Below are 16,786 nucleotides of genomic sequence, written 5' to 3' on the forward strand. Positions count from 1 at the left end.
CCCATCTCCCTCCCCGCCATTAGCACTTGTCTTCTCTGACAGCCTTTGCCACTGTGCTTTGAAGACACTAAAGTGAAACCAAAAACTGGGACACAGTTCTGCCCTAAAGGAACTTACACAAAACTACACAAAAACTAACCTGATGATAACAATTAACTTTTACTTAGTAGTTACTATATCCCAAGTGTTGTAAAACAAAAACGAAAACATTGTTCATTTAGTACTCAGAACAATGTAATAAGCACCATCAGATTTGGTACAAAGGAAGTGTTCTAAGGAGCGGTTATTGGGATAGTTGGGTGGCTCAGTCCGTTGAGCATCCCATTCTTGATTCCCACTCAGGTCACGATACAATGGTCGTGGGATCAAGTCCCTCCACCAGCTCCACAAGCTTGGAGCCTGCTTAAGGTCCCATTCTCCCTCTACCCCTCTTCCCCGCTCACATGTGCTCGCGCGCGCTCTCTCTCTCTCTCAAAAAAAAAAAAAAAAGTGGTTATCGACCATTTGGGGTTAGACTTTATGCAGGTGGACATGGGATAAAGACAGGTGAGAGAAGAAAGAAAAGACAGGAAGTTGTGAAGGCTTTGGTCAGGATTCAACAAATATTCTTTGAGTATCTAGAATGTGCCACTGTCAGTCTCTTGCTCTCAAGGCACTCAACCCAAGCAAGGGATGGCTGAGAACAAATTCTTACAATTAAAAAGTGATGATAATAATAATAATAATAATAACTCATTGAATCCCTTTTTGTTTAAGGTACTTAATCCTTACTACTAAAGGTAGGTACAGTTATTTCCACTCTGCACATAGGAAATCAGCAGAGTCATTGAATAACGTGCCTAAGGTGCACAACTAGTAAGTAGAGAATCAAGGAAAAAGTCAAGTTTCATCTTTTTCTGTATTCAACAGCAGTTTAAATAACATGGGACTAAAGCAGGCAAAACTCTTTTATGAATATAAGCATACAGCAATTCTACCTTTACCCGGCAAGAATGCATACATGTGTCCACCAAAATACATGTACCGGAACATTCATGGCACCATTATTTCTATACTGCTCCAAACTGGAGACTCCCAAATGTCCACCAACAGTCGAATAAAACTGTAGTGTGCTTACACAATGGAGTACTACTTAGCAGCAAAAATGAACTAATTACAGTAACATACAACACACGAATAAATCTCATAATGTAGAACCCAAGAAGGCTGACACAAAAGAGCTCATATGCTTCCATTTGTAAAAAGCTCAAAAGCAGGCAAAACTATTCTGTGGTGTTAAAAGTCAAAAGACTTTTAGTCTTGAACTGAACGCTGGTTACACAGGTGTGTTCGCTTTATCAAAGCTCACTTAAAATGTATACTTTTCTGTATGTACACTGTATTTGAATGAAAAGATAAAAAATAACAGGTGAAAGGGGTGCCAGGGTGGCTCAGTCAGTTAAGCATCCGACTCTTAATTTCTGCTCAGGTTATGGTCTCGTGGTTCATGAGTTCAAGCCTTGCATCAGGCTCTGTGCTGTCTACTCAGGATTCTCTCTCTCCCTCTCTCTCTGCTCCTATCTCTCACTCAAAATAAATAAATAAACTTTAAAAAAAAATTTTTAAATAACGTATGAAAAGGAAAAAAACATGAAGAGTCCCTGACATTCAGAAGCTGGCCTGACACAGTTAAGCCGTATTATTCTCCTATAGATATAAATAACCTCATGAAATATCAACCTTGGACAAGGTATCATTGTAAAAGCATGATAAAATAAGACAAAACACTTCATAAACTTGTCAAAATACAGACAAAAACAATATCACTCTGTCCCGCAAAATACCAAACACCCTTTCTATTGGCCAAAATGAATGATTATTACTTCTTTACAAACTATAGCTTTGTTCTCATGTTAGTCTTCTCTCCTTATAGATAAGATTTATTGAGATGCCCAATCATGGAATTGTCCTGGCTTTCTGATAGCATCCAATTGAGGACAAGTCCCTGTTTCTTCAGACTCTACCTCAAGTCACCAACCAAAGCCCGAATTCTGTAATAGGTGTTTTCTGAACATCTTCTTACTGAGACAGACCATGGTTCCCCATGGTGTGTATTCTTCCTTGTTGCAACAAGAAATAAATACAACTGGGTTTACTATAGCTGACTTCCTGATTTCAGCCTCCAGCTGAAAGGCATTGACACTTGACAACATTTGATTTCTTGAGGGTTCTGTTAAAACTCCAGGGGCGCCTGGGTGGCGCAGTCGGTTAAGCGTCCGACTTCAGCCAGGTCACGATCTCGCGGTCCGTGAGTTCGAGCCCCGCGTCGGGCTCTGGGCTGATGGCTCAGAGCCTGGAGCCTGTTTCCGATTCTGTGTCTCCCTCTCTCTCTGCCCCTCCCCCGTTCATGCTCTGTCTCTCTCTGTCCCAAAAAAAATAAATAAACGTTGAAAAAAAAAATTAAAAAAAAAAAACTCCAAAACTATCAGGATCTGGCAACTTTGAGAAAATAAATCTTTTACAGTTGGTGTTTCCCTTCAAGCATTTCTTGGGGACTGTAGGGAAATGAATATGTTTTTCTTTTTTTTTTTAACTTTTTTTTTTAATTTTTTTTTAACGTTTATTTATTTTTGAGACAGAGAGAGACAGAGCATGAACAGGGGAGGAGCAGAGAGAGAGGGAGACACAGAATCTGAAACAGGCTCCAGGCTCTGAGCTGTCAGCACAGAGCCCGACGCGGGACTCGAACTCACAGACCGTGAGATCATGACCTGAGCCGAAGTCAGACACTTAACCGACCAAGCCACCCAGGCGCCCCTGAATATGTTTTTCTGAATCTCAAGAAGAAATCAAATTGGGAAGACAGAAAATATCATAATTAGAATAAAAACTTAATCAGTATTAAAGATTAACAACCAATTTGGAGAGGTCATTGATTCAAAGGGATCCACTGACAAGTTAAAAACAATAGCAGGGGGTTGCCTGGGTGGCTCAGTTGAGTTGGTTAAGCATCCGATTTCAGCTCAGGTCATGATCTCATGGTTTGTGGGTCCAAGCCCCACATCGGGCTCTGTGCTGACAGCTCAAAGACTGGAGCCTGCTTTGGATTCTGTGTCTCCCTCTATCTCTGCCCCTCCCCTACTCGTGCTCTGTCTCTGTCTCTGTCTCTCTCTCAAAAATAAATAAAACATAAAAAAGTTTTTTGTTTTTGCTTTAAAAAAAAAAAAGCCATAGCAGGAAATGCTAACACCTGGGGTCCAAAGTGACCCAGGGAAAGGAACAATCAGGCAAAAAGTGGTCAAGAGCTAATCAGTCTTGCTGGTGGTGGTTGCCTTGGTGTACATGTGTTCATGGCCCCATCTGCTGCTAACAGTGAGTCATTTTGCAAATACAATAAATGTTAATAAGATTATGCACATGGTACACTTTATACACATTTTATGAGTGATGTTCTGAGAAATAAGTTTTGGAAGACAAGTCACTCCATAAACTGGCAAATTCTTTAAGTGATTCTAAGTAGCACTATTAATTTGCTAAGAGATCTGAATGTTATAAGAATGCCATCCAACAATGTTTGCTAGCATTTTCCAGTGTCTGCATTCACTGTAGGTTACAGTTCTTTATAAGTACTTTAATAGGAAGAAGCGCAAAGAGAAGATTATAATATACTGCAGCATGACATCCTGAATGTACCTACAACCTGAATAAAAGTCATACCAATGACAAACTAAAGATAGGACAACCAAAGAAAACATTTTTGTTAAAAAAGTAACTGGATTTAGCACAATTCAGGTTTTGTGAAACGTTGACTTTTTTTTTTACATTATCATTAAAATATTCATTAATTCATCAAAACTGTTCATTCCTAATATGTTTCAGACACAGTATTAAAACCTAGGGATATCAAGATAAACAAGGTTATTATTCACGTTATTCTACTCCAGCCACATAGGCCCCTTTCTGGCTCTTCTTCAAATCTAGAATTATCTAGAATACTCCCATTTTAGTGACTTTATGCTTGCTAGCCCCTCTTTCTGGAACATTCTATCCCCAGATTTCTATGTGGTTTGCCCTCACCTCTTTCAGGTCTTTTTGCTCAGTTGTTGCATTAGCCAAACTTTCCTTGGCTGCCTTATTAAAAATTGCAACTCCATCCTCCCAACACCCTATCCCACTTCTTTAGCACTTACTGCCACCCAGCTAACAATATGTTTTAGTCATTTGTTATATCATGTCTATATAAGTTCCAGGAAGGCAGGGATTTTCTTCTGATTTTATCACTGCTGTATTCCACAGAGCTGGCACATAGCTAAATCTTTATCGAATAGATAAATGAGTGAATTTATAAAAGACCTGGTCATTTTTCTTTAAGGACTTAGGAGAGAAAATGAATAAGGGCAATAGTACATGACAAGTGATGTGGAAAGGGCATGCCAGACAGAAGTAACATGAGCAAATGCACAGGGGTATAAAAATAACAAGCAATATTGCTTGTTTTCACTTAGTAATAAGTAAGATCAATAAGCAAACAGCAGAAGTGTAATTAGCTGATTTTCTCTCACCAACATAAACTAAATATTGGAACATATGTTAACCTACTCCTAAGAAGAAAACTTTGCTTAACAAAGGCTGCATTATCTTTTTTCTAAGCTTATTTATTTATTTTGAGAGAGTGAGAGAGAGAACATGAGCAGAGGAGGGGCAGAGAGAGAGGGAGAGAGAGAATCCCAAGCAGGCTCCACGCTGTCAGCATGGAGCAGGATGCAGGGCTAAAGCTCATGAACTTCAAGGTCATGACCCGAGCTAAAATCAAGAGTCAGGTGCTTAACCAACTGAGCCAGCCACCCAGGTGCCCCAAGGCTGCATTATCTTGCAAATGTTTAAAAGAATAGAGTTCTTACAGGTTAGTGGCTTATTTGTATGTCACTAATCATATTGATGGTACTTAACTAGTAGGATGTAATCTTTTAGGCAATCTATGGCCCTTAATGCAACTCTTTTTAAAAAATGTTTATTTGTTTATTTGAAGAGAGAGCGTACACGAGCATGCAAGCAGGGGAGGGGCAGAGAGAGAGAGGGAGAGAGAGAATCCCAAGCAGACTCAGTACTGTCAGCACAGAGCCCTACTCAGGTCTCTCTCCCCCAAACCACAAGATTCTGACCTGAGCAGAAGTCAAGAGTTGGATGCTTAACCTACTGAGCCACCTATGCACCCCTAATCCAACTCTTAAGCACATTAGTGGGACTCTAGTACATAGGCAGATAAGCAGATAGAGAGAGATATTAGACTATATTATCTGATTTGCATAATTTTGAAGTTCATTTGACCACCTTCAAATACAGGAATCACAACAGGAAAATCACTGCCCCGACCATGGAGTCCTTGTGAATTCTGTATGATGAGTAAAATTTAATGGAAACAAACAAACAAACAAACGAAAACACATCCTCAAGTTCTCAGGAAGTTAGATATTTCCTACTAAAAATTTAAAAAAACTTTGATTAATTTTGAGACTCCTGCCCCCTAGTTTGGCTGTTTGATGGTAATGGATGGGCTTAACTCAGTGTAAGTAACAGAGATTTCTGGGGGATGTGTTTGTGGGTTTAGAAACTGACTTAATGGTAGAACCTTGTGTAATGCTGCTTAGCATTACATGAATTCAAATACAAGGGCAAATCATCTGCCACAAAGCAAAATAGGATTAAATAATAAAAGCCTAGCATACTCTTAGATATCAGTCCTGAAGAGATTCTACTGTGCTTGATAAAATGAACCACAGAGTAATATAGAGAATCAGTGGGCTCAAGTAAGCGGGTAGTGATGGCTCGCTTCTGGCCCACATTTGAAACATTTTGGTTGTTGTTGTTGTTAATATATTAGCTAGTAAATCAATGGTGCTGCATATTATATATTAGTATAATATGAATGTGAAGTAGTGAAATAGTTTAACAATTTCATTGTTATTTTGACTTGCTGAAAATTAATCGACATTGAATTATTAAATGCAGACTATTAACCTTTCAGGTAATGTAATACAGTCCACAGGCCAGAGAGTCTGCTATCATTCTTGCAATCAAATAACTTAAATTTTAGTTGTAGAAACAAGATTAGGACTCATTAGAAAAATTATTAAATTAAATAAGACAGTAAAATTAAGTACTAAATCTCGTGGTGCACACTGAAACAAAATAATGATAGGATTTTTTTGCTGGATATTCTCCCCCATAAAAGTCCTTTGTTGAGCAGAGGAGGAAGGAGCCCTTTAAACATCGAGTGACTTGCATGAGGCCTGATATATTTAGGTGGATGACCAAGTGGATCTAACACACAGATCTCCTAAAATGTATGTATGTATGTATTTTTGCTGAAGTATAGTTGACACACAATGCTATAGTCTGGGCCTTTTATATCTACTAAAACACACGGTGCTCAGTATTCATTAAATTAAAATCAAATTAGTCAATTGGCAGAAATTAATGTGAACTATGTGTAGGTGCATTAAAAGTAAAGATCTTTAAGGAAAGAATCACTGAACTTGGAACTAAGAAACTAAACATTTTTGTATCCATCTCGTTAATGTTATCTTTTTCTGGGTACAGTTACTAGGTTGAAGAATAAAGGGTTAAGAAAACAAAAACATAACTAACACACTGCACCTCCATAAAATGTGGTTTCTTTATGTGAAAAATGAGGCCTGTGGGTTTGACCCACTGACACTACTCTAGGTGGTTTAAGATTCCAGGTGGCTGCCATCTTGCGCGGCACCGGTGGAGTGAAGGTGTAATATAGATATTGACCACATGATGGCAACATAGAGCCAGGTTTGTTTTCTGCCGGCCAGAGGTTTGCTAGAGTATCTTTGTCTTCGTGTTTGGGAAAGACACCCACCTTGCAGAAGGAATGGAGCAATTTTTTATGTAATTATATCTTTATATTGAACAGAAGCCAAATCCTAATGGTGTTTCTTCTTTATACTTAGAACCCAAGAACTGAGATTGAAGAGGAAAACAGACTTTGTTAAGATGTGCTTGGTTAAAAATGTCCTAATGAGTACACTTATTATTCTGAATGTCACAGTAAGAAATAGAGGTTATACAGTGTAGAGTGAGATAAGCTTAGCTCTGAATCTACGTCATTACCCCCTCTTTATTGTTGTTGGTTGTTGTTTTTGTTGCTGGATTTTCTTTTCTTGAAAAAAAAAAAGTTCTTGCACCTCACCCTGTTCTTCCAAATATTTGGGGGCACTTTAAGTTTAAAATTGACATTCTAAAATGCACAATAGAAGATAGAATATTTAGTAGGTATATCTTGACATGTGTTTATTAGAGCTGAAAAGACTTAGCAAATAAAAATATACCAAAATGTGAATTTCATATGCTGGATTTTCTTTCAGTTTGCATTCATCAAAATTGTTCATCCCATTGTTGTTGATATTATCCACAGCTGAGCATCATCCTGGAAGAAATCATGACTTTGATGAATTTTGTGGCATTTAAAAATGCTTGCAAGAGTTCATCAGACATTAGTAATAAAAAACCAGGAATGGTTTTTATCATCAAGAAAATCTGGTCAGGCAGATATAATCACATTAACCAGTTTTGTTTATATTACCTTAAAAAGAGAAAAGAACATTCAAGTAGTTTGCAATGTCTCATTTTTTTCCAAAAACATCTTTATATTAAAAATTAAATTACCCGTTTATTTTTCTGATTGAAGCCTGATTGTAAGTTTTTAACTTCCATCTCTTGAAATGTCAAATGACTGTGTATACCTTTAAGCCATTGTTTTGACTGTAGAATTACACCTCTATTCCTGATTCCCCAAATGGGTCAAGCAAATAGTAACATCTATTTATTAGAATGCATCAAGTATTGCTCAGAAATAACAGCACGATAAACCTTAGTAACAGAGATTCCGTCACACAATTCATGTATGCACATCCACGTCACTGGCTATTATAATTGGTCTGAATATTAATGTTCCTGCTTCTGATTTTTCTCATGATAGCAAGTTTTCTTTAATCAATTGTTTATTATTAACATTTTCAAATATACAGAAAAATTGAAAGAATAATAAAGAATCACCCAACTGTCTATCCCCTGAATTCAACAATTGTTAACATTTTTCCATATTTGCTTTATCTATCTACCTACCTATAATTTTCTGGTGAACCATTTGAAAATCAGTTACAGACATCACGGTACTTCAAAACCTAAGTATTATCGTATGTATCTTCTAAAAATAAGAAAATGCTATTATAAAAGCATAATGCCATTCTCATACTTAAGAAAATTAACAAATGACAACTAACATGTAGTCCTCTGTATTCAATTTTTCCTAGTTTTGCCAAAAAGGCTTTAAGTACACACATACATTCAAATCACTTAAAACTAAAATACATGGATATGTATGTATTATACATATATTAGCATATGAAAGCCAGAGCTCAGGTCCAAAAGGCTTTGTCAAAAAAAATCAAAGCACTTTATAGTAAAGGTGAATAATCAACAAGAATTTATTGACAACTGACCACATGCTAATTACCATTTCTGATTCTATGAGTGTACAGGTATATAGAATCATCAAAGGCATTGAGCCTGGGGCATCTGGGTGGCTCAGTCTGTTAAATATCTGACTCTTGATTCTGACTCGGGTCATGATCTCACAGTTCTCGAATTCGAGAACTGCACTGATAACAGAGCCTGCTTCTGATTCTTTCTCTCCCTCTCTGCGCCCCCCCCCCCAGCTCACACGTGCATTCTCCCTTTCTCTCTAAATAAATAAATACATAAATACATAAATAAATAAAATAAAACTTTTTTTAAAAAAAAGGCATTGAGGGGCGCCTGGGTGGCTCAGTCGGTTGGGCGTCCGGCTTTGGCTCAGGTCATGATCTCGCAGTCTGTGAGTTTGAGCCCTGCGTCGGGCTCTGGGCTGACAACTCAGAGCCTGGAGCCTGTTTCCGATTCTGTGTCTCCCTCTCTCTGACCCTCCCCCGTTCATGATCTCTCTCTGTCTCATAAATAAATAAACATTAAAAAAAAAATTTTTTTTTTAAAAAAAGGCATTGAACCGGGGCATCTGCTTGGCTCAATTGGTTGAGCATCCTACTTGGGCTCAGGTCATGATCTTGTGGTTCATTTTGTGAGTTCAAGTCCCACATCAGGCTTGCTGCTGTCAGCCAGCTTTGGATCCTCTGTCCCCTTCTCTCTCTCTGCCCCTCCCCTGCTTACACTCTATCTCAAAAAGTAAATAAAATATTTGAAAAGAAAAAAAAAAGGCATTGAGCCTACATTTGTGCTTGGTAAAACCAAAAGCCTAACACATTAGCAAAAGTTCCTGAAATCTCTTTTTAATTGACATGTTTTGTAAATGATTCAAAGAATCTCAATTTCATATAAAATATCAAGAAGATGAAAATGAAGTCCACATGTAATATTTTATCTTAAATATGTAATTTGTCCTTTGCTAGCTTCTGCACAGTAAAATAGCTTCCGTGTAATAGTCATCTTACATAGACCTTACTTTTCAGAAGGGCATGTTATCAATCATAAGTGAAGGTACTATTTGAATTATTTTGGTTACATTGAGTTGTCATGCTCTTTTGTTTTTAATAGTAAGGCCTGTTTCATTTTTGTGTTTCTGTGCATGGTGCAGGGTGTTTTTTATGAAAAGACATAAGACAGAGAAAGAAAGGATGAGAGAGAGAAGTCTTGAGTTGCACACAACCCCAAAAAGTGACTGGGGGACAGAACAGGGGCACCCAAAACAGGGGTGAACCATTATATAATTAAGGATGAAATGATGTACTGCAGACTGTTACTGCTACAGGAATTTAGAAAAGAGGAATGCTAATAAAGACATCAGGAAGTTCCAGAACTTCATGGAGATGGCAGCTGAGCCTTGAGGGATGGTCAGATTTGAATAGGAAAAAAAGAGCAAGAAGGGCTTTGCAGATGAGTGAAACCATGTGAGAAAAGCCATCAGAGCACACTTGCAAGAGAGTGGTTTGGGGTAAAGGGAATTGATTAGGAGGCAGGGAGGGAAAAAGGAGTTAGGGGTGAAGTGATAAAGCCATGGTAAAGCAAACCTCACAGTTCCCTAGGATAAAGGAATTGTCTATTCCTCCATTTGTACCCTGCTTTGTCCCAAAAGTAATCTTAGGTAGCTATGATAGTCATTGTAGAAGTGTAAGAGTAGAATTCTGGATTGAAAATGGGTGGTTAGATTGACTTAACTAAGGGAGTTAAGAATAGAAAAGAGAGAGATGGATAAATTTGACATTAAGTCAATGGCTACGTCCATCTATTAACATGATATTCTGTTGACTATGGTTTTCCATCTTTTTCCTTTGTCCCTTTGTTCATCATAATATTCTTGGAACTTCACTGCTGAGTATTGACTAGAATAAAATCACATTGAAATCATATCATATTGAAATATTTCATAGTTATCCAAAGCATTTATTACAATTGAGTAATTAAAATAAACGTATTCTAGTATCTTCCTACTAAAGCCTTACAATCTATCTGGAGCCCAACCTTGGTCTCCCTGACAGATCCACCCTGACAGGTGCACACCCAAAAGAATTCCCTTTGGGGGCACCATCCAACCATCTGAGAACTCTCCTCCATTAACACTAAAGGTGTTGACTAGTTGGTTAGTAGAAATGGACACGAAGAATTTGCTGCTGATTTCAATCAGAACAGGATAGGTTATGTGGCAGTAATAAAAAACCCTAAGCTTCAATGTCTTAATCCTATAAATCTGTGATTTCACCCACACTCTGTTTCTCTGCTCATCAGTGTCATCAAGAGAGCCATCCTGAGAGGACTCACCTTGACACTTACTTCCACAACCTCTAAAGCAGCAAAATAGGAGAATGTAACAAACTGTGCACTGGTTCTGAAAGGTTTCAGTAAGGAATGACGTCACTTCTGTACCCATTTCATCAGCCAAAGTAAGTTACATGGTCATACCTAACTTGAAAGGGGGCAGAGAAATACAGTCCTACTATGTTCTTAGAAAGAGATGAATGCCAGACTATTTGTGAATATCTCAAATGACATTCACTATCTTACTGGTTGTTTTTTTTTTCTTTTTTTCTTCCCTACCTTTTGTGAAAACATACTATTAAATGAAAAAATTATTCCTTTGAAAGTTCATTCTATGTAGTATTTGATAGTATTATGATATAATTTCTGCAAATATTGCCCAATCCAGAGACCATCTGTAGTTTATGGAAAATATTAACTATAGTGAATATAATTGCACTGAGTCGCATGTCCACAGTACCTTCCTTTTTTTCCATGGAAACCAGGAGACGTTTTGCAATTTATCAACAAGTGTGCTGCCAGATTAGAATTGAAGGCTTGCGTTCAACTCATTGTGCTTGTCCAGGCATGGTCCAATTATTCCTAATGTATGGAAGAAATAGCTATGTATTTCCCACTGTGCCTTTTAAACTTCAGCAGGTGGCTGAGTATGGGGCAGTGTGTTACATTGTCACCTTCCAGGAGGGGCAGTTGAAGATTTCCAGTTTTCAATATGGGAATGACAAGCATGCCTCAGCAGTTTGGAGGAATTAGTTATCTGATACCTTATAATACGTTAAGGCCATTGGCCTTGACATAGAAAGAGCTTTGCACATGCTTGCCACCTACCTGGGGAGTATTTACTTATTTTCTACTTTTAAAATGATTTCTTGTTTTGTTTTGCATTTTGCCACCTGCCCATTTTTAATTTTTCTACCTTGGAATTCCTTTCAAACATTTTTACATGTTGATGAAAAAGGTCATAGGTGGAGATGAGTAAGATCACACTTTGAGTTGTGTTTCCAGAAAAGCAGAAGTTAGGTTTGTCTTGTTTGCCACCGAACCATCGTCTGGGATGGTTCCTCACACATGGGGCTCAATAAATACTATTGGATTAATAAACAAAGGAACGACAGAGAGATAGAGAAGACATTATTGGCTTACCTGCATGGTAGCTCTCTTTCTTTTGACCAGTTGCAAAAATTGTAAGGTGCTGGACTGGAATGAGAGATGGAGAGAATTTCTCAGTATTAAACTAAGCTAATAAGTCCACAGTTTTACTCTCCAATTATTTTAGTTGCTAGATTGTTTTCATCTCCCATTACTCCCTAATCATAGTCAACTTCTCAGCCAAACTGAACCACTGACTTTTCTCCAAATGGTCATGCTCCTCATTGAATTGTGTCCCTCCCCCGAAAGATACATTGAGATCCGAACCCCCAAAGCCTCAGAATGTGACCTTATTTGAACTTGGGGTGGTGGCAGATATCACTGGTTAAGATGAGTTCATACTGGAGTAGGCCTGGCCCCTACTCCAGTATGACTGGTGTCCTTGAAGGATGGTCATGTAGACACAAAGACACACAAATAGCATATTGTGTGACAAGTTAGGAAGGCAGAAAACTTGAGTGACGGGGCTACAAGCCAAGGAATGCCTGGAAACCAGCAGAAGCCGAAAGAGGTGAGGAAGAATTCCCCTCTGCAGGTTTCAGAGGAAGCATGACCCTACTAACTTGATTTTGGACTTGTATCATCCAGAACTGAGGCAATAACTTTTTATTGTTTTAAGCCACCCAGTTTGTGGTACTTTGCTACAGCAGCCACAAGAAAATGAATATAATCCTCATTCACAGAGGCTTTGTTTCTTCCACCTGCTCTTCACCCACACTGTCCATCTTGAGACCCTCCTTAATATCTCTTCTTGAGTAAAATCCCTAAATCATCTCCGAAATATTAGATGGGCTGGCTCCCCTCACCTCCTGTAGCACCTATGTCTATCATGGAGTAAACAGTGATGAGCAAGGAGAAAAGTCTGGAGACACTGCTCTGAAAGTATCCAGGTTAGAAGACATAAAATGAAGTAAATGAGTAAATTAAGGGGAAAGCAGATCAGTCACTGAGACCTGGAGGGAAAACAAGGGGGTAGGCCAAGAGTACAGAGAGTTTGTACACAAAATATTTTAAAAGGCAAAGTTAAAGTTCCGGAAGGGCTGCATTGCCGAGGCGAGCAGACACCATCCCGGGTTCCCTGGCAGAGAGGGGTCCTCCTCGCTAATGATACTATTCTGAGAAACTGCTTGCAGTTGAAATAAAGGCAGAGCCACATATGGCTCGGTTCAGAGGTCTGAGAAGGAGCTTAGGGAGGGTTGTGCCGAAAAAATGAGGTCATGAGATAAAGATTTTGGGTTACAGATAAAAAGCAAACCCATTTTAAATGCACTTTTGATACAAAAAATAAAAAAGAAATAAGGCAAAAGAACACAGGCAGGACAGGAAGGGGGGGGCCTTCTGGGTATGCTTGTTATTTCTCTCATGGCCTTTTCGGTCAAGTCAATTAGATAATAAATTATGCATAACCATCGCTACTGGCATTAAAAAACACTTGCAGTGAGAAATGATGGATGTTCTGGTGACCCACGTAAATTTGCTCAGGGTCAGAACAATTGTTACAGCCTGTTGCTTAATTTTTTCTCCTGGTCCCTGCGGTCACCTCCTGGACCTGGCTACAGGAGGGAGTGACTGTTGGGTAGAATCAACACATATCTCTAGTGCAGTGCTTATCGCTTGACGTTTTAGTCATCTTTGTTGAAAAAGCAATAAGTAGCAATCAATTCATTGAGAATGCGTTAAAGAGACAAAACAGATACACACACCGGGACGGATGGGGATGGGGAGAAACGAGAAGAGGCCATTTTATGGAGGGAAGGAGCTAGAAGCAAGCTGGGGGGCTAGCCACCAGGTGTGGGGTGGAAGTGGGGGGGAGCTCGTGTGCTTCACCATCAGGCAGACTCTGAGTGCCAGCAAATTGGGCCTTCAGAACATTTGGGCAGGAGAAACATTTGACAGTTCAGAACAATCTTTTTTTTTTTTTGTAATTTTTTTTTTAAACGTTTATTTATTTTTGAGACAGAGAGAGAGACAGAGCATGAACGGGGGAGGGTCAGAGAGAGAGAGGGAGACACAGAATCCAAAACAGGCTCCAGGCTCTGAGCTGTCAGCAGAGCCCAACGTGGGGCTCGAACTCACAGACTGTGAGATCATGACCTGAGCAGAAGTCGGATGCTTAACCGACTGAGCCACCCAGGTGCCCCTCAGAAAAGTCTTTTTAATAGTCGTCATCTAATGTGTTGGCATTTATATTTATTTCTGGTTTATAACTTTAACATTATGGTTTATATTTTTTTTCCCTGCTTGGAGTGTTAAAGGTTTTAGTGAGGCTGTAGGTATCTGAGGCAGATGAAAACCTGGATTCTGTCCAGAGGAGTGAAGGGGTTGGAAGCCAGCACAATTGGTTCCAAAGTGAAGGACAAAAGCTTGGGGACAGAACCAGACTGGGGAGGAGGAAGCTGGTAGGAAGGGTGTGGTCACTGATAGGAAAGCTAGGAATAACGAACGAGTAGCAAAGTGAGCGAGTGAGGGATGGGTGGTCTGGAGAAATTCTGGAAACTTATGGCAGATGCTTGCAAATGGCAGTGAAGCCACTTGCGTGGGTGAACAGGTGTTATTTAAAGAGATAGGAAATGATGAATGGCCGCAGTTCAGCTATTGCCCTTGACAGGGCTGCTTACCGTCAAGAGGACGTCATGGGCAACGTGGGGAGGCTCAACAGTACCGTGGGAAGGAGTTAGAGTTTAAGAATAGCCTGCCCGAGGCAAAGGAAACCTGTGTGTGTAAGGGGACTGCCGTGGAGGCTAGCCAGTGGGTAAGGGCTATGGCCTCTGGTGGCTGGGGCGATTATCTGAGGGGTCCCGAGAATTATGGGAGAGTCACTGCCGTGGTGAGCACAACATGACAGCAGTTGTGAGCCATCCTAGAAGGCCTTCCCCATTTGGAGCCAAACCATTTTTGTGCTATTCCTCATTTGCATCCTGTCTGTCCCTGAGGCTGGCGACCTGGGGAAACCTTCCTGTGGCACAGAGGAGAGGAAGGAGTGCCTGGAGTTACAACCGACACTCAGAGATGCTGGCTGTGCAAATTTAGCGGGTCCAGATTAACTAGAATGTGCTAGAGCCACTCCAGGTGAGTCAGCTTGACCTAACTTAATCAGTAAGTGATAGCAGAGGGCTCAAGAAAGACTTCATTCATATCAGCTCTTGGCTCTGGGTTGGTTAGTCTAATAACTAGAGGTGTTTCCTGATTTCTTCCAGGGACAGTTACGCATGTATTAGTGTAACCTGGACGTTATCAAGCCTGCTTCCCTTGTGAGGCTGCTCTTTCCTTTGATACTCACTGTGGGATTACTACGCTCCTTAATGAATCCACCACCTCTGGCTGTGAACTCCAGCTTCCTGCTCGGTCCTTGCTGCTTGCTTTCTACCTTCCCACTGGAGGTAGCCAAATGACCTGTCTCCTTTCTGTTGCTAAACACCACTAACACAAAGCAGTTGCACATAACAGAGTTTTCTGAAGAGGCTGTGGCGGATGAGGGCAGACAGAGCTATTAGAGCCTGGGGCAGGAAATCATTTCAAATGCAACATTAGCCATCATTATTCCTAGAATTGCATTGGCCATTCCCTCCACAAGGAATTTCTCTCTGGGTCCCTCCTTGGCACTCTCAGGGTGCCCCAAAGCCAGGGTTTACTTAAAAAAGAGATCATGAAATATGCCATCCTTCTGTTCCATCCCATATACAGATGGCACTACCATTTACTAAATGCCAGGGACTTCACCCACCGTTTACATGATCTCATTTAATACTCCCAACAACACTGCAGGAGACACATTTATTTTACAGATGAGGAAACGGAGGCTCAGAAACGGTAACCTGGCCAGGGACACATAGCTGAGATTTGAACACAGTTCCACGTACTCTAAGTCCATGCTCTACACTGAGGCATTTGCTGCCTCCTTGCATAGCTGGCTTGTGCACATAGCCTTAGGTCGTCAGAATTCAAATCTATTACTCGCCTCTTAACTCAGCAAAGCTTTCTGTGGAGTCAGGTAAAAATTTCCCTGACATTTTTGTCCATGCAATTGAATCCTTTCCCCAACAGCTCTCTCCCAACAACAACACTCCTTCTCCTGAGATAATTTCACGTCCACTCTGACCTCCTTTCCACTCCATTGTCCCCCCTCACTGCTCTTCTAGATAACTTTCTGCTGTCTCTGCTCCTCTCCTTCCAATTTCTCTGCTTCATCAGCTCTTCTACAGAAAAGCCTCATTTAATACCAGGAACTTGGGGGCACCTGGGTGGCTCAGTCGGTTGAGCGTCCGACTTCAGCCCAGGTCACGATCTCACGGTTCATAAGTTCGAGCCCCGCGTCGGGCTCTAGGCTGATGGCTCAGAGCCTGGAGCCTGCTTCCGATTCTGTGTCTCCCTCTCTCTCTGCCCCTCCCCCGTTCATGCTCTGTCTCTCTCTGTCCCAAAAATAAATAAACGTTGAAAAAAAAATTTTTAAAAAAATACCAGGAACTTGGATCCATTTTCCCCACTTCCTTCTCGAAGCAGGTGAACCCAGCCCCATAGAAAAGGCAACAACAGGATCTTAACTCTTACACGGAATCTCCCAGGTGTTTTCTTGGTGGCCCTAGGAGAGGACTCTTCCTAACCTGAAACTGTATCTTCTTCCTCTTATTTCCTTAGCCTTCTTGGAGCTGAGCTTGGCCCTCCGTTAAGCCAGGACACTCAGCCTGCCTGAATCTTCGTGACTCTTTAATTACGTCCTTGCCACTGGTTGGGATAACAGCCACAGATAAGGGAGCACACATTCAAATGGAGTTATGATGAAAACACTGAGGTTCCCCTCCCTGACCTTGCTCTGAAACACTGT

At 40.3% G+C, this 16,786-nt stretch overlaps 1 long non-coding RNA gene across 3 annotated transcripts in view; it reads right to left on the reverse strand.

Moving 5' to 3' along the window:
* Positions 1-7,284: 7,284 nt before the first annotated feature.
* LOC147572623 (uncharacterized) overlaps positions 7,285-16,786 on the reverse strand; it is a 45,078-nt gene continuing 35,576 nt past the window's right edge. For all 3 annotated transcript variants that reach the window (XR_015245741.1, XR_015245739.1, XR_015245740.1), the window contains exons 2-4: positions 11,959-12,012; positions 11,276-11,397; positions 7,285-7,435 (exon numbers count right to left, since the gene is read on the reverse strand). This is a non-coding gene — a long non-coding RNA (uncharacterized LOC147572623). The remainder of the gene's footprint in view (positions 7,436-11,275; positions 11,398-11,958; positions 12,013-16,786) is intronic.

This window comes from Puma concolor, chromosome E4, assembly GCF_028749965.1.
Source record: "Puma concolor isolate L17-30 chromosome E4, mPumCon1.1.hap2, whole genome shotgun sequence".
Classification (NCBI taxonomy): domain Eukaryota; kingdom Metazoa; phylum Chordata; class Mammalia; order Carnivora; family Felidae; genus Puma; species Puma concolor.